General features: G+C 46.0%; 1 protein-coding gene across 1 annotated transcript in view; it reads left to right on the forward strand.

Moving 5' to 3' along the window:
- Nucleotides 1-3,768: 3,768 nt before the first annotated feature.
- RPS6KL1 (ribosomal protein S6 kinase like 1) overlaps nucleotides 3,769-21,884 on the forward strand; it is a 62,480-nt gene continuing 44,364 nt past the window's right edge. The window contains 1 exon segment of the mRNA XM_075332686.1: nucleotides 3,769-3,871. The gene's annotated coding sequence lies outside the window, so the exon portion shown is untranslated.

Genomic DNA, 21,884 nt, shown 5'->3' on the forward strand with positions numbered 1-21,884 from the left:
AGTGTGTATAACGGTGTGTGCAGACAGTGTGTATATCGGTGTGTGCAGTGTGTATATCGGTGTGTGCAGTGTGTATATCGGTGTGTGCAGTGTATATCGGTGTGTGCAGTGTGTATATTGGTGTGTGCAGTGTGTATATTGGTGTGTGCACTGTGTATATCGGTGGGTGCAGTGTGTATATCGGTGTGTGCAGTGTGTATATCTGTGTGTGCAGTGTGTATATCGGTATGTGCAGTGTGTATATCGGTGTGTGCAGTGTGTATATCGGTATAAGCAGTGTGTATATCGGTATAAGCAGTGTGTATATCGGTGTGTGTATATCTGTGTGTATATCGGTGTGTGCAGTGTGTATATCGGTGTGTGCAGTGTGTATATCGGTGTGTGCAGTGTATATCGGTGTGTGCAGTGTGTATATCGGTGTGTGCAGTGTGTATATCGGTGTGTGCAGTGTGTATATCGGTATGTGCAGTGTGTATATCGGTGTGTGCAGTGTGTATATCGGTGTGTGCAGTGTGTATATCGGTGTGTGCAGTGTGTATATCGGTGTGTGCAGTGTGTATATCGGTGTGTGCAGTGTGTATAACGGTGTGTGCAGTGTGTATATCGGTGTGTATATCGGTGTGTGCAGTGTGTATATCGGTGTGTGCAGTGTGTATATCGGTGTGTGCAGTGTGTATAACGGTGTGTGCAGACAGTGTGTATATCGGTGTGTGCAGTGTGTATATCGGTGTGTGCAGTGTGTATATCGGTATGTGCAGTGTGTATATCGGTATGTGCAGTGTGTATATCGGTATGTGCAGTGTATATCGGTGTGTGCAGTGTGTATATCTGTGTGTGCAGTGTGTATATCGGTGTGTGCAGTGTGTATATCGGTGTGTGCAGTGTGTATATCGGTGTGTATATCGGTGTGTGCAGTGTGTATATCGGTGTGTGCAGTGTGTATATCGGTGTGTGCAGTGTGTATATCGGTGTGTGCAGTGTGTATATCGGTATGTGCAGTGTGTATATCGGTGTGTGCAGACAGTGTGTATATCGGTGTGTGCAGACAGTGTGTATATCGGTGTGTGCAGTGTGTATATCGGTGTGTGCAGTGTGTATATCTGTGTGTGCAGTGTGTATATCGGTGTGTGCAGTGTGTATATCGGTGTGTGCAGTGTGTATATCGGTGTGTGCAGTGTGTATATCGGTGTGTGCAGTGTGTATATCGGTGTGTGCAGTGTGTATATCGGTGTGTGCAGTGTGTATATCGGTGTGTGCAGTGTATATCGGTGTGTGCAGTGTGTATATCTGTGTGTGCAGTGTGTATATCGGTGTGTGCAGTGTGTATATCGGTATGTGCAGTGTGTATATCGGTATGTGCAGTGTGTATATCGGTATGTGCAGTGTGTATATCGGTATGTGCAGTGTATATCGGTGTGTGCAGTGTGTATATCGGTGTGTGCAGTGTGTATATCGGTGTGTGCAGTGTGTATATCGGTGTGTGCAGTGTGTATATCGGTATGTGCAGTGTGTATATCGGTATGTGCAGTGTATATCGGTGTGTGCAGTGTGTATATCTGTGTGTGCAGTGTGTATAACGGTGTGTGCAGTGTGTATATCGGTGTGTGCAGTGTGTATATCGGTGTGTATATCGGTGTGTGCAGTGTGTATATCGGTGTGTGCAGTGTGTATATCTGTGTGTGCAGTGTGTATAACGGTGTGTGCAGTGTGTATATCGGTGTGTGCAGTGTGTATATCGGTGTGTATATCGGTGTGTGCAGTGTGTATATCGGTGTGTGCAGTGTGTATATCGGTGTGTGCAGTGTGTATATCGGTATGTGCAGTGTGTATATCGGTGTGTGCAGACAGTGTGTATATCGGTGTGTGCAGACAGTGTGTATATCGGTGTGTGCAGTGTGTATATCGGTGTGTGCAGTGTGTATATCTGTGTGTGCAGTGTGTATATCGGTGGGTGCAGTGTGTATATCGGTGTGTGCAGTGTGTATATCTGTGTGTGCAGTGTGTATATCGGTGGGTGCAGTGTATATCGGTGGGTGCAGTGTGTATATCGGTGGGTGCAGTGTGTATATCGGTGTGTGCAGTGTGTATATCGGTGTGTGCAGTGTGTATATCAGTGTGTGCAGTGTGTGATTTGCAGCTCGTCTTCTCCTGGTGCTGATGATGGGAGTTGTAGTCAGAGGAGACGTGGAGCGCAGGATGTGAGGAGGCGGCTGAGCTCTGATTGGATGATGTCTGACCTCATTCATCTGATGAGCAGAGAAAGATCGCAGGGAGCGGCCGCAGCCTCCACCGGATCCATCCAGAGACCCAGGTGTGTGTGATGTGTGCGGTGTGTAATGTGTGCGGTGTGTGATGTGTGCGGTGTGTAATGTGTGCGGTGTGTAATGTGTGCGGTGTGTAATGTGTGCGGTGTGTAATGTGTGCGGTGTGTAATGTGTGTAATGTGTGTAATGTGTGCAGTGTGTAATGTGTGTAATGTGTGTAATGTGTGCAGTGTGTAATGTGTAAAATGTGTGCAGTGTGTAATGTGTGCAGTGTGTAATGTGTGTAATGTGTGTAATGTGTAATGTGTGTAATGTGTGCAGTGTGTATATCGGTGTGTATATCGGTGTGTGCAGTGTGTATATCGGTGTGTGCAGTGTGTATATCGGTGTGTGCAGTGTGTATATCGGTGTGTGCAGTGTGTATATCGGTATGTGCACTGTGTATATCGGTGTGTGCAGACAGTGTGTATATCGGTGTGTGCAGACAGTGTGTATATCGGTGTGTGCAGTGTGTATATCGGTGTGTGCAGTGTGTATATCTGTGTGTGCAGTGTGTATATCGGTGTGTGCAGTGTGTATATCGGTGTGTGCAGTGTGTATATCGGTGTGTGCAGTGTGTATATCGGTGTGTGCAGTGTGTATATCGGTGTGTGCAGTGTGTATATCGGTGTGTGCAGTGTGTATATCGGTGTGTGCAGTGTGTATATCGGTGTGTGCAGTGTGTATATCGGTGTGTGCAGTGTGTATATCGGTGTGTGCAGTGTGTATATCGGTATGTGCAGTGTGTATATCGGTATGTGCAGTGTATATCGGTGTGTGCAGTGTGTATATCTGTGTGTGCAGTGTGTATAACGGTGTGTGCAGTGTGTATATCGGTGTGTGCAGTGTGTATATCGGTGTGTATATCGGTGTGTGCAGTGTGTTTATCGGTGTGTGCAGTGTGTATATCTGTGTGTGCAGTGTGTATAACGGTGTGTGCAGTGTGTATATCGGTGTGTGCAGTGTGTATATCGGTGTGTATATCGGTGTGTGCAGTGTGTATATCGGTGTGTGCAGTGTGTATATCGGTGTGTGCAGTGTGTATATCTGTGTGTGCAGACAGTGTGTATATCGGTGTGTGCAGACAGTGTGTATATCGGTGTGTGCAGTGTGTATATCGGTGTGTGCAGTGTGTATATCTGTGTGTGCAGTGTGTATATCGGTGTGTGCAGTGTGTATATCGGTGGGTGCAGTGTGTATATCGGTGTGTGCAGTGTGTATATCTGTGTGTGCAGTGTGTATATCGGTGTGTGCAGTGTGTATATCGGTGGGTGCAGTGTATATCGGTGGGTGCAGTGTGTATATCGGTGGGTGCAGTGTGTATATCGGTGTGTGCAGTGTGTATATCGGTGTGTGCAGTGTGTATATCAGTGTGTGCAGTGTGTGATTTGCAGCTCGTCTTCTCCTGGTGCTGATGATGGGAGTTGTAGTCAGAGGAGACGTGGAGCGCAGGATGTGAGGAGGCGGCTGAGCTCTGATTGGATGATGTCTGACCTCATTCATCTGATGAGCAGAGAAAGATCGCAGGGAGCGGCCGCAGCCTCCACCGGATCCATCCAGAGACCCAGGTGTGTGTGATGTGTGCGGTGTGTGATGTGTGCGGTGTGTGATGTGTGCGGTGTGTGCGGTGTGTAATGTGTGCGGTGTGTAATGTGTGCGGTGTGTAATGTGTGCGGTGTGTAATGTGTGCGGTGTGTAATGTGTGTAATGTGTGTAATGTGTGCAGTGTGTAATGTGTGTAATGTGTGTAATGTGTGCAGTGTGTAATGTGTGTAATGTGTGCAGTGTGTAATGTGTAAAATGTGTGCAGTGTGTAATGTGTGCAGTGTGTAATGTGTGTAATGTGTGTAATGTGTGTAATGTGTAATGTGTGTAATGTGTGCAGTGTGTAATGTGTGTAATGTGTGTAATGTGTGTAATGTGTGCAGTGTGTAATGTGTAAAATGTGTGCGGTGTGTAATGTGTGCGGTGTGTGTAATGTGTGTAATGTGTGTAATGTGTGTAATGTGTGTAATGTGTGCAGTGTGTAATGTGTAAAATGTGTGCGGTGTGTAATGTGTGCGGTGTGTAATGTGTGCGGTGTGTGTAATGTGTGTAATGTGTGTAATGTGTGTAATGTGTGCAGTGTGTAATGTGTGTAATGTGTGTAATGTGTGCGGTGTGTAATGTGTAATGTGTAATGTGTGCAGTGTGTAATGTGTAATGTGTGCGGTGTGTAATGTGTGCAGTGTGTAATGTGTGCGGTGTGCAATGTGTGCGGTGTGTAATGTGTGTAATGTGTGTAATGTGTGTAATGTGTGTAATGTGTGTAATGTGTGTAATGTGTGCAGTGTGTAATGTGTGTAATGTGTGTAATGTGTGCAGTGTGTAATGTGTGCGGTGTGTAATGTGTGCGGTGTGTAATGTGTGCGGTGTGTAATGTGTGTAATGTGTGTAATGTGTGCAGTGTGTAATGTGTGTAATGTGTGTAATGTGTGTAATGTGTGCAGTGTGTAATGTGTGTAATGTGTGTAATGTGTGCGGTGTGTAATGTGTAATGTGTAATGTGTGCAGTGTGTAATGTGTAATGTGTGCGGTGTGTAATGTGTGCAGTGTGTAATGTGTGCGGTGTGTAATGTGTGCGGTGTGCAATGTGTGCGGTGTGTAATGTGTGTAATGTGTGTAATGTGTGTAATGTGTGTAATGTGTGCGGTGTGTGCGGTGTGTAATGTGTGCGGTGTGTAATGTGTGCGGTGTGTAATGTGTGCGGTGTGTAATGTGTGCGGTGTGTAATGTGTGCGGTGTGTAATGTGTGTAATGTGTGTAATGTGTGCAGTGTGTAATGTGTGTAATGTGTGTAATGTGTGCAGTGTGTAATGTGTGTAATGTGTGCAGTGTGTAATGTGTAAAATGTGTGCAGTGTGTAATGTGTGCAGTGTGTAATGTGTGTAATGTGTGTAATGTGTGCAGTGTGTAATGTGTGTAATGTGTGCAGTGTGTAATGTGTAAAATGTGTGCAGTGTGTAATGTGTGCAGTGTGTAATGTGTGTAATGTGTGTAATGTGTGTAATGTGTAATGTGTGTAATGTGTGCAGTGTGTAATGTGTGCGGTGTGTAATGTGTGCGGTGTGTAATGTGTGCGGTGTGTAATGTGTGTAATGTGTGTAATGTGTGCAGTGTGTAATGTGTGTAATGTGTGTAATGTGTGCAGTGTGTAATGTGTGTAATGTGTGCAGTGTGTAATGTGTAAAATGTGTGCAGTGTGTAATGTGTGCAGTGTGTAATGTGTGTAATGTGTGTAATGTGTGTAATGTGTGCAGTGTGTAATGTGTAAAATGTGTGCGGTGTGTAATGTGTGCGGTGTGTAATGTGTGCGGTGTGTGTAATGTGTGTAATGTGTGTAATGTGTGTAATGTGTGCAGTGTGTAATGTGTGTAATGTGTGTAATGTGTGCGGTGTGTAATGTGTAATGTGTAATGTGTGCAGTGTGTAATGTGTAATGTGTGCGGTGTGTAATGTGTGCAGTGTGTAATGTGTGCGGTGTGTAATGTGTGCGGTGTGCAATGTGTGCGGTGTGTAATGTGTGTAATGTGTGTAATGTGTGTAATGTGTAATGTGTGTAATGTGTGCAGTGTGTAATGTGTGTAATGTGTGTAATGTGTGCGGTGTGTAATGTGTAATGTGTGCAGTGTGTAATGTGTAATGTGTGCGGTGTGTAATGTGTGCAGTGTGTAATGTGTGCGGTGTGTAATGTGTGCGGTGTGCAATGTGTGCGGTGTGTAATGTGTGTAATGTGTGTAATGTGTGTAATGTGTGTAATGTGTGTAATGTGTGTAATGTGTGCAGTGTGTAATGTGTGTAATGTGTGCAGTGTGTAATGTGTGCGGTGTGTAATGTGTGCGGTGTGTAATGTGTGCGGTGTGTAATGTGTGCGGTGTGTAATGTGTGCGGTGTGTAATGTGTGTAATGTGTAATGTGTGTAATGTGTGTAATGTGTGTAATGTGTGCAGTGTGTAATGTGTGTAATGTGTGTAATGTGTGCGGTGTGTAATGTGTAATGTGTAATGTGTGCAGTGTGTAATGTGTAATGTGTGCGGTGTGTAATGTGTGCAGTGTGTAATGTGTGCGGTGTGTAATGTGTGCGGTGTGCAATGTGTGCGGTGTGTAATGTGTGTAATGTGTGTAATGTGTGTAATGTGTGTAATGTGTGTAATGTGTGCGGTGTGTGCGGTGTGTAATGTGTGCGGTGTGTAATGTGTGCGGTGTGTAATGTGTGCGGTGTGTAATGTGTGCGGTGTGTAATGTGTGTAATGTGTGTAATGTGTGCAGTGTGTAATGTGTGTAATGTGTGTAATGTGTGCAGTGTGTAATGTGTGTAATGTGTGCAGTGTGTAATGTGTAAAATGTGTGCAGTGTGTAATGTGTGCAGTGTGTAATGTGTGTAATGTGTGTAATGTGTGCAGTGTGTAATGTGTGTAATGTGTGTAATGTGTGTAATGTGTGCAGTGTGTAATGTGTAAAATGTGTGCGGTGTGTAATGTGTGCGGTGTGTAATGTGTGCGGTGTGTGTAATGTGTGTAATGTGTGTAATGTGTGTAATGTGTGCAGTGTGTAATGTGTGTAATGTGTGTAATGTGTGCGGTGTGTAATGTGTAATGTGTAATGTGTGCAGTGTGTAATGTGTAATGTGTGCGGTGTGTAATGTGTGCAGTGTGTAATGTGTGCGGTGTGTAATGTGTGCAGTGTGCAATGTGTGCGGTGTGTAATGTGTGTAATGTGTGTAATGTGTGTAATGTGTGTAATGTGTGTAATGTGTGCAGTGTGTAATGTGTGTAATGTGTGCAGTGTGTAATGTGTGCGGTGTGTAATGTGTGCGGTGTGCAATGTGTGCGGTGTGTAATGTGTGTAATGTGTGTAATGTGTGTAATGTGTGTAATGTGTGCAGTGTGTAATGTGTGTAATGTGTGCAGTGTGTAATGTGTAAAATGTGTGCAGTGTGTAATGTGTGCAGTGTGTAATGTGTAATGTGTGCAGTGTGTAATGTGTAAAATGTGTGCAGTGTGTAATGTGTGCAGTGTGTGCAGTGTGTAATGTGTGTAAAGCAGAGTGAAGGCAGATAGCCGTAACGTACATGACTGAGGCAGTGATAGATCCAGGAAAGGGTTAAGGAGTAAGGGATGGGGGTTTTACCTAAGGAATGCGGTGGGGGGGGGGGGGTGAGTGAGCAGGAGGAGAGACGGGGGGGGGGGGGGGGGGGGGGGGGGGCAGGGGCCATATAAGAGATAGGTCCCATGTTAAGGTGTCATTCCTTTGTCCTGGACTCAAAGACTGAACCAGCAGTATGGATGCCTTGCTGAAGAGCGTTCAGGCCGCGGCTTTGACGTGTAGGCCCGAATGGATTCAGGCCCAGCTAGACGAATTGCTGAAGAGTGCCCGGGATACAGCATCTGTCCCTTCTGAACTTTCTGAACATCAAACTCTAAGAAGATCAAGACCTCCTGAGAGACTAACTTCTGAAATGGCCAATAGGACTCACAATAGGATCATAAGTCCTTCCGTTACTTCTAGGAAAAGAGCAAAGCGCAGCACGGCCTCTGATCCTGCTTACAAACCAGGAAGGAAATTACAGTACAAGAATAACAAAGGACAGAGAAAAGAGCCCGACCATCTAACCAGAGAGACACCAAGAAGTGCAAGGAGAAAGTCCAGCTCTACTGAGGTGCCAGCCAGAGAAGCAGCCACACAAGCTACAACTGACGTGACCACAGCCCACGATGGATCCTTAGAACTTCCTCAACAAACTTGGTATCATTCTAGAGGACATCATACGGCCTTACCCCAGGAAATGAACCAACACGGGGGGACGGGCTTAGGACACACAACATTTCCGGATCCGGGTTCTCATTACACGAAGAGTGGTAGGAATCCAAAAAGACAACTGCGCAAAAGTACTTTAACCAGACAAAGACTTCTTCGGCCGGCTCAGGATTGGAGTCAGGCAATAAATCTACAGCTACAAGACTCAGAAGAGATTCCAGACAATGACTATGACACAGATAACGACTCCCCACTAGAGGGCAGCAGCACGCAGCACTTCAATAATGAAGGGGCTGTAGAGACTATAACTAATACGTCACGGACGGCTGGTCAACCTAGGACGCAGCCAGGTATTGGTGAGAACACTTTTTCTTGTCCTATATCTAGTGTAACAACACCTGTAATGAGTCCAGTGGGCGCAGTTGGGGGTGCAGTTCCCGGCAATGTAGGATGGGATCTTAATTCAGTAGTACAGCAATTAGTGTCAGGGGTTAAGGAGGCTTTGAGTCAGTCTAGCTTACCCATAACTTCTTCTCCTATTGCTGCATGGTGCGGGAATGGTCGCCGGACATCGGAGGTGGTAAGTCAGTCGTGTGCTGATCCAGAGACACAGGAGGACGCAGTAAATTCACAAGGGGTTACATTATCTGATGCAGCAAAAGGAGAATTATATGTATGTTTTGAGGGTCCTCTAGGAATTCATTTGAAACAGGAGGTTAGGGAGAAGATTTGGGCCGACGAATATGTGGAAATATTTTCATTATTGCCCTTAGAAAAATATAACTTGGATAGAGTAAGGTTTGATGAGAGAAAAAGAGAGGAACAAGAAAGACGGTATTGTCTCATCCCCCAAACATTTAGCAATTGGTTCCAGGCCTTTGCCATATTAGCAAGTGTAATAGGCCAAAAAACTCCTGAACATTGCTCTGCCTTATTTTGTTACATGAATTCTATCGGGGAGGCGCACCGCGTGTATGGAGGTTTAGCATGGCTGCGCTATGATGAGCAGTTTCGCCAACGAAAGGCTGGTCGCCAAGGGATTCGTTGGGATCACAAAGATATTGGTTTATGGATGCGTCTCATGACAGCGCCACGTGGGGTTAATCAGCCCTTTCAGGGCTATGTCGGCAGATCATCAGCAATCGGATTGTCGGCAGCAAACAGAAAAGGTTGCTGCTGGCAGTTCAATGATAGCCAGTGCAGATTCGGAAACACATGCAGGTACAAACATGAATGCACCTTCTGTAGTGGAAACCATAGCCTATCAAAATGCTTTACACGAAATAAAACCCCAACAGCAGAGATTAACCAAAAAGGGGGAAACCCCAATTAGACTCGGGGAGATGGCGGGCTATCTAAGCAGGTACCCAGATAGAAAAGCAGCACAATTGCTGGGGGAGGGTTTCTCAGAAGGTTTTAAGATCCCATCTACTTCAGGCCCATTAACCTGTTCTCGTAACCTTGCTTCAGCTTATACATATTCTCACATTGTCTCCACAAAACTAAACAAAGAAATTGACCTGGGCCGCATGGCAGGCCCATTCCCCAAAATGCCAATAGAAAACTTAAGAGTCTCTCCATTGGGGGTGGTCCCAAAGAAGGAACCCAATAAGTTTAGGCTGATCCATCATCTGTCCTTCCCTCATGGAAGCTCAGTTAATGATGGAATCGATCAGGAACTTTGCACAGTCTCGTATACTTCATTTGATACAGCGATTGCATGGGTTCAGAAGTACGGCAGAGGAGCTTTAATGGCAAAAACAGACATTGAAGCTGCCTTTAGACTCTTACCAGTCCATCCAGAAAGCTTCCATCTCTTGGGTCGTCAGTGGCAGGTTTTATGTAGACTTGTGTTTACCGATGGGCTGCTCCATCTCATGCTCCTTGTTTGAATCATTTAGCACATTTTTAGAGTGGGTAGTAAAGAAGGAAGCCGGCGTGCGTTCTGTCCTGCATTATCTAGATGATTTCCTATGTATAGGTCCACCAAAGCCATTTGTTTGTGCTTCATTATTGTCAGCGATTCAGTCGGTTTTTAAGCGTTTCGGAGTACCGTTAGCATCAGATAAAACAGAAGGCCCGTCTACACTTATCAAGTTTTTAGGAATTTTGATTGACAGTGAGGCCATGGAGTGCAGATTACCGGATGACAAGGTCAGTGATCTGCTGGAGGTAGTCAGAGAAGCTAGATCCCACCGTAAGATCAGATTAAAGGATCTACAATCGCGGTTAGGAAAAATGAATTTTGCGTGTCGCATTATTCCAATGGGTAGAGTTTTTTGTAGGCGCCTAGCTGCAGCTACCTCAGGCATAACCTTTCCACATCACTTTGTGCGGCTGGCTAGAACATTAAAGGACGATCTGGCGGTATGGGAACAGTTCTTAATGGAGTTTAATGGGAGGTCATTGTGGATCAGACCACCGGTTTCAAATTTTGATCTAGACATCCACACTGATGCAGCGGGGTCAACTGGTTTTGGTGCATATTGTTCTGGACAGTGGTGTGCAGATAGGTGGCCAGAGAGTTGGAGAAACAATGGGTTAACACGAAACTTAGTACTCCTTGAATTGTTCCCCATAGTGGTTGCTTGTGAAATTTGGTGCAATATTTTCCAAAACCGAAAAGTGAGATTTCATTGTGATAACTTGGGAGTTGTAGAAGTCATCAACAAACAATCAGCGTCTTCCCTGCCTGTTGTTACGTTGCTGCGTCATCTAGTGCTGCGCTGTTTAAAGTCACATTGTCAGATTACAGCTGTGCATGTCCCCGGTGTTTGCAATTCTGGGACTAATGCTCTGTCTCGTTTTCAGTGGGACAGATTCCGTTCGTTAGCCCCGATGGCAGAGGTACAAGGCAAGAAGTGTCCGGATTTTCTGTGGTCACTGCCAGTGACACCGCATACGCTCTGATAGAACGGTCTGTGGGTGTAAGCACATGGCAGAGGTACCAGTCAGCATGGAGGGAATGGGAAGACTTGTGTGCTCTAGTGGCACATGATGCCAGTGTACATGACAATGTTTCCTTGTTGTTATTTTACATTAGCAGGGCCTTTGTGGATGGTTCTTCATTGTCCAGTATTGATAGTAAAATGTCTGGATTAGCCTTTTGGTTTAAGTTGCACGACTTCACTGATTACACAAAGCATTTTTTAGTTAAGCAGGCTCTAAAGGGTTACAGGAAAAGTTGTAAGAAGACCAGAGATAAACGGCGTCCGATTTCTTTCCAGTTATTGCAGCAGATGCTGAGTGTACTAGGCCGAGTCTGGAGCAGTCCCTTTGAAGTGTTTCTCTTTAGTTGTGCATTCACACTGGCCTTCTTTGGAGCTTTTAGAGTCAGTGAGTTAGTGTCGAGTAGCTCCACCAGAAGTGGGGGTCTACAAGCCGAGGACGTGCATCAGTACACAGACAGAGGGGGTCTACAAGCCGAGGACATGCATCAGTACACAGACAGAGGGGGTCTACAAGCTGAGGACATGCATCAGTACACAGACAGAGGGGGTCTACAAGCCGAGGACGTGCATCAGTACACAGACAGACGGGGTCTACAAGCCGAGGACGTGCATCAGTACACAGACAGATGGGGTCTACAAGCCGAGGACGTGCATCAGTACACAGACAGAGGGGGTCTACAAGCCGAGGACGTGCATCAGTACACAGACAGACGGGGTCTACAAGCTGAGGACATGCATCAGTACACAGACAGAGGGGGTCTACAAGCTGAGGACATGCATCAGTACACAGACAGATTGGAATGTTTTCTAGCAAAGTCAAAAACTGATCAACAGGGTAGAGGAAAATGGATCACATTGTTTCCTTTAAGCGGGTCCAGGGCCTGCCCGGTCATCTGTTTTAGAAACTATGTCTCAAGAAGGCCAAATATCCAAAGTTCATTACTAATTCATGAGGATTGTAAGTCATTGTCACAATTTCAATTCACAGCAGTTCTTAAAAAATGCCTGACAATATTGGGAGAGTCTCCAAATGCATTCACTTCACACTCATTTAGGATAGGAGCAGCCACAGAAGCTCTAGATGGGGCTTAGAGCCTGACATAGTTAAAAAAATCGGGAGATGGGAATCGAGCAGATTTAAGAGCTACATTAGATTACATTTATTATAAATGGCGTACATGTATATATATGGGTACATTTATTATAAATGGCGTACATGTATATATATATATATGTGTACATTTTTGGCAATCTTATAGTAGTTGTGTCTTCATTTAGACAATTGTGTGATAATTGTGTTTTTTGTTTTTTGTTTTAGCTGAACAGCAATGCCTGGTTTGGATCATGGGACATTCATTTGTTTTTTGGGGGGCCTTAAGTGCGGCAGTCAGGCCTAATGGTAAACAGTTGGGGTTGCCCAGTTCCTTGGCACGGGTGACATGGATAGGAAAGAGGGGAATGCAGTGGCATCAGCTGTTAAAAGAAATCCAGTATCATGTGGAGTTCTACCGCCCCCGGACGTCTTACTTATCCATTTAGGTGGTAATGATTTAGCAATAAGAACATCAAGACATTTAGTTAGGAACATAAAGCTCGATATGTTGAATTTATGGAGGTCTTACCCAGAAACAGTGGTGGTCTGGTCGGATATAGTAGCTAGACAAATGTGGAGAACAGCGCGATCAGTGGCTCGCATCAATAATACAAGGATAAAGGTTAATAAAAAAATAACAAAATTTGTGTTGGAAAACGGAGGGGTGGCCATACGTCACCAGATGCTGGAAAATACAAAGGAACATTTTTGGAGAGATGATAAGGTACATCTTAATGACATTGGCATTGATATATGGATGTTGGGAATACAAGAAGGAGTAGAACGAGCCATTAAGTTGTGGAGGAACTCACTCTTGTAAGGTGTCACAAGAGCGAGTCTTGGCGGGATGTGGTTGTTTAAACCCCCTCTTTGTTGGTTGGAGAATTATGTTTTTAATGGGGTCCCTGGGCCAGAGCTCAGCGGACAGTGGAATATGGGTCCCTGGGGAGGAGCTCAGTGGACAGTGGAATAGATGGGTCCCTGGGGAGGAGCTCAGCGGACACAAGGAAAATGATCAAGGGGTATACCCAGATTCCCCCTTGAGCTAGGTGTACACGGCGGAGGGGGATATGGGGCTGGGATTTATAACAACCACATCTCTGGGCCGATAATCTTGTTTTTTCTTGTTGATGTTTTTTCTTATAAAAAATAAAGGGCTGCTGTGGCCAAAATTTTAATCCATGTCACGCAGTGTGTGGTGTCTTATTTATTAGGTTACCAGGAGCGCAATTCACTAGTCCATCAGTCATGTGTGTAATGTGTAAAATGTGTGCAGTGTGTAATGTGTGCAGTGTGTGCAGTGTGTGCAGTGTGTAATGTGTGTAATGTGTAATGTGTGTAATGTGTGCAGTGTGTAATGTGTGTAATGTGTGCGGTGTGTAATGTGTAAAATGTGTGCAGTGTGTAAAGCAGAGTGAAGGCAGATAGCCGTAACGTACATGACTGAGGCAGTGATAGATCCAGGAAAGGGTTAAGGAGTAAGGGATGGGGTTTTTACCTAAGGAATGTGGTGGGGGGGTCAGCGAGCAGGAGGAGAGATGGGGGCAGGGGCCATATTATTATTATTATTATTTATTTATTTATAGAGCACCATTGATTCCATGGTGCTGTACATGAGGGGGTTACATACAAAATACATATACAAGTTACAGTAGACAGACTAGTACAGAGGGAAGAGGGCCCTGCCCTTGCGGGCTTACATTCTATAGGATTATGGGGAGGAGACAGTAGGTGGGGTGTAGGTGGGGCGGCAGCTCCGCACGGTGGTGGGGCGGCAGCTCCGCACGGTGGTGGGGCGGCAGCTCCGCACGGTGGTGGGGCGGCAGCTCCGCACGGTGGTGGGGCGGCAGCTCCGCACGGTGGTGGGGCGGCAGCTCCGCACGGTGGTGGGGCAGTGAGGTCATTCAAGGTTATAGGCATTTCTGAACAGATGAGTCTTTAGGTTCCGTTTGAAGTTTGCAAGTGTAGTAGATAGTCTGACGTGTTGAGGCAGTGAGTTCCAGAAGACTGGGGATGTTCGGGAGAAGTCTTGGAGGCGGTTGCATGAGGAGCGAATGAGAGAGGAGGATAGAAGGAGATCTTGGGAGGACCGGAGATTACGTTTTGGAGTGTAGCGAGAGATTAGTTCAGAGATATATGGAGGAGACAATTTGTGGATGGCTTTGTAGGTCAGGGTTAGTAGTTTGAATTGGATACGATGGGAGATTGGGAGCCAGTGAAGGGACATGCAGAGAGGAGAAGCGGGGTGGTAGTGAGGCGAGAGGTGGATCAGTCGGGCAGCAGCATTAAGGATGGACTGGAGAGGGGCGAGCGTGTTAGCAGGGAGACCACATAGGAGGATGTTGCAGTAGTCGAGGCGGGAGATTATGAGAGCATGCACTAGCATTTTTGTAGATTGAGAATTGATGAAGGGACGGATTCTGGAAATATTTTTGAGTTGAAGACGACAGGAGGTGGTGAGGGATTGAATGTGTGGTATGAAGGACAAGGCAGAGTCAAAGGTCACTCCGAGGCACCGAACTTTGGGTGCTGGGGAGAGCGTGATGTTATTTATTGTAATAGATAGATCAGGTAGAGAGTGTAGGTGAGATGGAGGAAAGATGATCAGTTCAGTTTTGGCCACATTGAGCTTTAGGAAGCGAGAGGAGAAGAAGGAAGATATAGCCGATAGGCACTCTGGGATTCTGGACAGCAGAGATATGACATCTGGGCCAGAGAGGTAGATCTGAGTGTCATCGGCATATAGGTGGTACTGGAAGCCATAGGACTTTATGAGTTGTCCCAGGCCAAATGTATAGATAGAAAAAAGTAATGGTCCCAGGACAGAGCCTTGAGGGACACCAACAGAAAGAGGACGGGATGAAGAGGTTGTGTGGGAGTGGGAGACACTAAAAGTGCGGTTGGAGAGGTATGAAGAGATCCAAGAGAGGGCGAGGTCTCTGACACCAAGGGAAGAGAGGATCTGTAGTAGCAGGGAGTGGTCAACAGTGTCAAAAGCTGAGGATAGGTCTAGAAGTAGGAGTATAGAGAAGTGGGTGTTAGCTTTGGCAGTAAGTCATTTGTGATTTTTGTCAGGGCAGTTTCAGTGGAATGATGTGGACGGAAGCCGGACTGTAGGTTGTCAAAGAGAGAGTTAGAGGAGAGGTGGGAGGAAATTTCAGCATGGACATGCTGTTCCAGGAGTTTTGAGGCGAATGGGAGTAGCGATATGGGGCGATAGCTGGCAGCAGAGGTTGGGTCGAGGGAAGGTTTCTTTAGGATGGGTGTGACTGTTGCATGTTTAAAGGCAGAAGGGAAGGTACCAGTTGTTAAAGATAGGTTGAAGAGATGGGTTAATGCTGGAATTAGGATAGTGGTGAGGTTGGGGAGGAGGTGGGTTGGGATGGGATCACGTGCGCAGGTGGTGAGGTGCGCTTTTGAGAGAAGATGTGCAAGCTCTCCTTCGGTGATAGTGGAGAGGAAGTTTATGGGGGAGGAGCAGTGGTCTGTTATATGAAGGGGTTGTGGTGGTTGAGCAGAAAAGACTTGTCTGGTTTGGTCGATCTTTTCTTTGAAATATGTGGCAAATTCTTCTGCGGAAATGAGGGAGGTTGGAGGGGGCAGTGGTGGGCGAAGGAGGGAGTTGAAAGTATTGAATAACTGTTTGGGGTTGTGTGTTAAAGAGGATATGAGGTTTCTGAAGTATTCCTGTTTAGCCGAGGTAAGGGCCAAGCGAAATGTGTGAATTGCATTTTTGAATGTGGTGAAGTCTTCCTGGGAGTGCGTTTTCTTCCAGCGCCGCTCTGCAGCCCTAGACACTTGCCGCAGTTTTTTAGTGAGGCTGTTGTGCCAGGGTTGTCTATTGATTTGTCTCACTCTGCCGTGCACAAGGGGAGCGACTGAATCAATAGCTGATGTGAGAGTGGTGTTGTAGAAAGTGGTGGCACGGTTTGTGTCGTGCACTGAAGTTATGGAGGACAGTGGTAGGATAGAGTCAGAAAGGGTGTGTATGTTGACGTGTGCGAGGTTTCTGCGAGGGTGTGATACGTGCTGGACAGGAGGGGCAGGTGAGGAGGACAGAACAGAGAAGGTCAATAGATGGTGGTCAGATAAAGGGAGAGGGGAGGTAGTGAGGTTAGATAGAGAGCAAAGACGGGTGAAGATAAGGTCTAATGTGTGTCCATCTTTATGGGTGGCGGAGGTGGACCACTGAGATAGACCAAAAGATGAAGCAAGGGAGAGGAGTTTGGAGGCTGCTGACTGGCGAGTGTCAGTGGGGATGTTGAAGTCACCCATGATGATAGTGGGAATGTCAGCAGAGAGAAAGTGTAGAAGCCAGGCCGAGAACTGGTCGATAAAGGAAGTGGTAGGGCCTGGGGGTCTGTATATTATGGCCACTTGGAGGTTTGAAGGAGAATAGATGCGGACAGAGTGCACTTCAAAGGAAGGCAGGACAAGGGAGGGTAGAGGTGGGATTGGGTTAAAGCTGCAGTTGTTAGAAAGAAGGAGGCCCACTCCTCCACCCTGTCTATTGCCAGGGCGAGGAGTATGGGAGAAGTGAAGGCCACCGTAGCACAGCGCAGCAGGGGAGGCAGTGTTGGATGGTGTCAGCCATGTTTCAGTGATGCCTAGAAGGGATAGGTTGCTAGAGGTAAAGAGGTCGTGAATGATGTGCAGTTTGTTACAGACCGAACGGGCATTCCACAGCGCTCCAGAGAGAGTGGGCGGCGGAGTGGGTGAGAGGGGGATGGGTTTTATATTGGAGAGGTTGCGGTAGTTACTAGTAAGGGTGGAGCGATAGGGGGGTGGTAGAGAGCAGTGTCCCATCTGGGGGGGTCCAGGATTGGGAGATATGTCACCAGCAGTGAGGAGAAGTAGAGAAAGGGAGAGCAGGTGGGAGAAGGAGAGTGGACGGCATGATCTGCGTGTTATTAAGAGAGACCTGAGATTTAGGAGCAGGTCAGCAGATGAAGACAGGTGGGGAGGTAAAAGGGAAGGGGAGATGAATATTTGTTTGGCGAGTGCTGGCGTTGGGGGATAGCGAAGGAGAGTGAGGAGGAGTGGAGCAAAGACTGTGAGGGCATGGGTGAACATGGTGAGAGTAAGGTTTACATATGGGAATATGAAAGAGTGTAGTGGACAAAATGCAAGTGACAAACAGTTAAGGAGGTAACGCTCACCTGCTGGTCACTTCTGGGACATTTCTGGAATATTTCTGATTGCCCACTTAGAAAATCCCACTTAACAAATCACACAGACCATGGTCAGAACAGACCTGTGCAAACATATTTATACAACTCTAGAGGCCTAGAAAATGACTCAGGTGTGAGCAGAAGGGAGGGGGATAGAGGAAGAGAGCTCTGAGAAACACACCAGGGGTAAATTAGTAAGTACAAACTAAGAGAAACATTTGGACTACTTCACAGCTACAAAACGAACTACTTAAGATGCAGAAGAAATAGACAGGTGTGAACCAAGAACAAAGAGTTAGAAGAATATGAAATTCAGATGGGAATGGCAGTGGTTGGAACAGTATCACATACCAATAGAAATAACATACAGGAAAGGATAGACTTCAATGGGAATGGCAGTGGTTGGAACAGTATCACATACCAATAGAAATAACATACAGGAAAGGATAGACTTCAATGGGAATGGCAGTGGTTGGAACAGTATCACATACCAATAGAAATAACATACAGGAAAGGATAGACTTCAATGGGAATGGCAGTGGTTGGAACAGTATCACATACCAATAGAAATAACATACAGGAAAGGATAGACTTCAATGGGAATGGCATATAATGGCATATATGGCATATAAGAAATAGGTCCCATGTTAAGGTGTCATTCCTTTGTCCTGGACTCAAAGACTGAACCAGCAGAAGAGTGCCCGGGATACAGCATCTGTCCCTTCTGAACTTTCTGAACATCAAACTTTAAGAAGATCAAGACCTCCTGAGAGACTAACTACTGAAATGGCCAATAGGACTCACAATAGGATCATAAGTCCTTCTGTTACTTCTAGGAAAAGAGCAAAGCGAAGCACGGCCTCTGATCCTTCTTACAAACCAGGAAGGAAACTACAGTACAAGAATAACAAGGGACAGAGAAAAGAGCCCGACCATCTAACCAGAGAGACACCAAGAAGTGCAAGGAGAAAGTCCAGCTCTACTGAGGTGCCAGCCAGAGAAGCAGCCACACAAGCTACAACTGACGTGACGACAGCCCACCATGAATCCTTAGAACGTCCTCAACAAACTTTGCATCATTCTAGAGGACATCATACGGCCTCACCCCAGGAAATGAACCAACACGGGGGGATGGGCTTAGGACACACAACATTTCCGGATCCGGGTTCTCATTACACGAGGAGTGGTAGGAATCCAAAAAGACAACTGCGCAAAACTTTAACCAGACAAAGACTTCATCGGCCGGCTCAGGATTTGAGTCAGGCAATAAATCTACAGCTACAAGACTCAGCAGAGATTCCACACAATGACTATAACACAGATAACGACTCCCCAGTAGAGGGCAGCAGCACGCAGCACTTCAATATTGAAGGGGCTGTAGAGACTATAACTAATACGTCACGGACGGCTGGTCAACCTAGGACGCAGCCAGGTATTGGTGAGAACACTTTTTCTTGTCCTATATCTAGTGTAACAACACCTGTAATAAGTCCAGTGGGCTCAGTTGGGGGTGCAGTTCCCGGCAATGTAGGATGGGATCTTAATTCAGTAGTACAGCAATTAGTGTCAGGGGTTAAGGAGGCTTTGAGTCAGTCTAGCTTACCCATAACTTCTTCTCCTATTGCTGCATGGTGTGGAAATGGTCGCCGGACATCGGAGGTGGTAAGTCAGTCGTGTGCTGATCCAGAGACACAGGAGGATGCAGTAATTTCACAAGGGGTTACATTATCTGATGCAGCAAAAGGAGAATTATATGTATGTTTTGAGGGTCCTCTAGGAATTCATTTGAAACAGGAGGTTAGGGAGAAGATTTGGGCCGACGAATATGTGGAAATATTTTCATTATTGCCCTTAGAAAAATATAACTTGGATAGAGTAAGGTTTGATGAGAGGAAAAGAGAGGAACAAGAAAGACGGTATTGTCTCATCCCCCAAACATTTAGCAATTGGTTCCAGGCTTTTGCCATATTAGCAAGTGTAATAGGCCAAAAAACTCCTGAACATTGCTCTGCCTTATTTTGTTACATGAATTCTATCGGGGAGGCGCACCGTGTGTATGGAGGTTTAGCATGGCTGCGCTATGATGAGCAGTTTCGCCAACGAAAGGCTGGTCGCCAAGGGATTCGTTGGGATCACAAAGATATTGGTTTATGGATGCGTCTCATGACAGCGCCACGTGGGGTTAATCAGCCCTTTCAGGGCTATGTCGGCAGATCATCAGCAATCGGATTGTCGGCAGCAAACAGAAAAGGTTGCTGCTGGCAGTTCAATGATAGCCAGTGCAGATTCGGAAACACATGCAGGTACAGACATGAATGCACCTTCTGTAGTGGAAACCATAGCCTATCAAAATGCTTTACACGAAATAAAACCCCAACAGCAGAGATTAACCAAAAAGGGGGAAACCCCAATTAGACTCGGGGAGATGGTGGGCTATCTAAGCAGGTACCCAGATAGAAAAGCAGCACAATTGCTGGGGGAGGGTTTCTCAGAAGGTTTTAAGATCCCATCTACTTCAGGCCCATTAACCTGTTCTCGTAACCTTGCTTCAGCTTATACATATTCTCACATTGTCTCCACAAAACTAAACAAAGAAATTGACCTGGGCCGCATGGCAGGCCCATTCCCCAAAATGCCAATAGAAAACTTAAGGGTCTCTCCATTGGGGGTGGTCCCAAAGAAGGAACCCAATAAGTTTAGGCTGATCCATCATCTGTCCCTCCCTCATGGAAGCTCAGTTAATGATGGAATCGATCAGGAGCTTTGCACAGTCTCGTATACTTCATTTGATACAGCGATTGCATGGGTTCAGAAGTACGGCAGAGGAGCTTTAATGGCAAAAACAGACATTGAAGCTGCCTTTAGACTCCTACCAGTCCATCCAGAAAGCTTCCATCTCTTGGGTTGTCAGTGGCAGGTTTTATGTAGACTTGTGTTTACCGATGGGCTGCTCCATCTCATGCTCCTTGTTTGAATCATTTAGCACATTTTTGGAGTGGGTAGTAAAGAAGGAAGCCGGCGTGCGTTCTGTCCTGCATTATCTAGATGATTTCCTATGTATTGGTCCACCAAAGTCATTTGTTTGTGCTTCATTATTGGCAGCGATTCAGTCGGTTTTTAAGTGTTTCGGAGTACCGTTAGCATCAGATAAAACAGAAGGCCCGTCTACACTTATCAAGTTTTTAGGAATTTTGATTGACAGTGAGGCCATGGAGTGCAGATTACCGGATGACAAGGTCAGTGATCTGCTGGAGGCAGTCAGAGAAGCTAGATCTCACCGTAAGATCAGATTAAAGGATCTACAATCGCTGTTAGGAAAAATGAACTTTGCGTGTCGCATTATTCCAATGGGTAGAGTTTTTTGTAGGCGCCTAGCTGCAGCTACCTCAGGCATAACCTTTCCACATCACTTTGTGCGGCTGGCTAGAACATTAAAGGACGATCTGGCGGTATGGGAACAGTTCTTAATGGAGTTTAATGGGAGGTCATTGTGGATCAGACCACCGGTTTCAAATTTTGATCTAGACATCCACACTGATGCAGCGGGGTCAACTGGTTTTGGAGCATATTGTTCTGGACAGTGGTGTGCAGATAGGTGGCCAGAGAGTTGGAGAAACAATGGGTTAACACGAAACTTAGTCCTCCTTGAATTGTTCCCCATAGTGGTTGCTTGTGAAATTTGGTGCAATATTTTCCAAAACCGAAAAGTGAGATTTCATTGTGATAACTTGGGAGTTGTAGAAGTCATCAACAAACAATCAGCTTCTTCCCTGCCTGTTGTTACGTTGCTGCGTCATCTAGTGCTGCGCTGTTTAAAGTCAAATTGTCAGATTACAGCTGTGCATGTCCCCGGTGTGTGCAATTCTGTGGCTGATGCTCTGTCTCGTTTTCAGTGGGACAGATTCCGTTCGTTAGCCCCGATGGCAGAGGTACAAGGCAAGAAGTGTCCGGATTTTCTGTGGTCACTGCCAGTGACACCGCATACGCTCTGATAGAACGGTCTGTGGGTGTAAGCACATGGCAGAGGCACCAGTCAGCATGGAGGGAATGGGAAGACTTGTGTGCTCTAGTGGCACATGATGCCAGTGTACATGACAATGTTTCCTTGTTGTTATTTTACATTAGCAGGGCCTTTGTGGACGGTACTTCATTGTCCAGTATTGATAGTAAAATGTCAGGATTAGCCTTTTGGTTTAAGTTGCACGACTTCACTGATTACACAAAGCATTTTTTAGTTAAGCAGGCCCTAAAGGGTTACAGGAAAAGTTGTAAGAAGACCAGAGATAAACGGCGTCCGATTTCTTTCCTGTTATTGCAGCAGATACTGAGTGTACGAGGCCGAGTCTGGAGCAGTCCGTTTGAAGTGTTACTCTTTAGTTGTGCATTCACACTGGCCTTTTTTGGAGCTTTTAGAATCAGCGAGTTAGTGTCGAGTAGCTCCACCAGAAGTGGGGGTCTACAAGCCGAGGACGTGCATCAGTACACAGACAGAGGGGGTCTACAAGCTGAGGACATGCATCAGTACACAGACAGACGGGGTCTACAAGCTGAGGACGTGCATCAGTACACA

The sequence above is a fragment of the Anomaloglossus baeobatrachus genome, unplaced genomic scaffold, assembly GCF_048569485.1.
Source record: "Anomaloglossus baeobatrachus isolate aAnoBae1 unplaced genomic scaffold, aAnoBae1.hap1 Scaffold_431, whole genome shotgun sequence".
Taxonomy (NCBI): Eukaryota; Metazoa; Chordata; class Amphibia; order Anura; family Aromobatidae; genus Anomaloglossus; species Anomaloglossus baeobatrachus.